The sequence below is a fragment of the Rhincodon typus genome, unplaced genomic scaffold, assembly GCF_021869965.1.
Source record: "Rhincodon typus isolate 14 unplaced genomic scaffold, sRhiTyp1.1 hic_rhity00000063, whole genome shotgun sequence".
Lineage (NCBI taxonomy): Eukaryota > Metazoa > Chordata > Chondrichthyes > Orectolobiformes > Rhincodontidae > Rhincodon > Rhincodon typus.
Window position 1 is genome coordinate 206796 of NW_025965701.1, and position 1066 is coordinate 207861.

The following is a 1066-nucleotide window of genomic DNA, read 5'->3' on the forward strand; positions in this document are numbered from 1 at the left end:
CCCTTCCCATTTCTCCCTCCCTCGCTCCCTCCCCGTCCCTCGCTCCCTCCCCATCCCTCGCTCCCTGTCTCGCTCCCTTGCTCTGTCCCTCACTCATTTGCTCCCTCGCTCCCTCCCCGTCCATCGCTCCTCCCCGTCCGTTGCTCCCTCGCTCCCTCTCCCTCACTCATTCCCTGTTGCTCCCTCCCTCACTCCCTCCCCTTTGCTCCCGTCCCTCGCTCCCTCCCTGTCCCTCGCTCCCTCTTTCACTTCCTCTATGTCCCTGGCTCCCTCCCTTGCTCCCTCCCTATCCCTGGCTCCCTCCGTCCCCGTCCCTCGCTCCCTCCTTCCCTGCCCCTCGCTCACTCCCCGTCCATCGCTCGCTCCCTCCCTCCCCGTCTCTCGCTCCCTCCCTCCCCCGTCCCTCGCTCGATCCCCGTCCCTCACTTCCTCCTTCCCTGTCGCCATCGCTGCCCCTCGCTCCATCCCCATCCCTTGCTCGCACCCTTGCTCCCTCTTTCTGTCCCTCCCTCGCTCCCTCCCCGTTCCTCCTTCGCTGCCTCGCTCCCTCCCTCCTTGTCCCTTCCTCCCTCCCTCCCCGTCCCTCGCTCCATCCCTACCCCTGTCCCTCGCTCCCTACCTCCCCATCCCTCTCTCGCTCCCAGTCCCTCGCTCCCTCTTTCGCTCCCTCCCTCGCTCCCTCCTTCACTCCCTCACTCCCTCCCTCCTTGTCCCTTGCTCCCTCCCTCTCCGTCCATTGCTCCCATGCTCCCTCCATCCCCGTCCCTCGCTCCATCCCTCCCCGTCCCTCGCTCCCTCCCTGTCCCTCGCTCCCACCCTCCCTGTCACCATCCCTGTCCCTCACTCTCACCCCGTCCCTCACTCCCAACCCGTCCCTCACTCAGTCCCTCACTCGGTCCCTCGCTCCCCCCTTGCTCCACCTCAATCCCTCCCTGTCCTTCGCACCCACCTTGCTCCCTCCCTCGCTTCCTCCCCGTCGCTCACTTCCTCCCTCGCTCCCTCCTTCACTCCCTTCCCGTCCCTTGCTCCCTCCCCATCCCTCGCTCCCTCCCTCCCCGACCCTCGC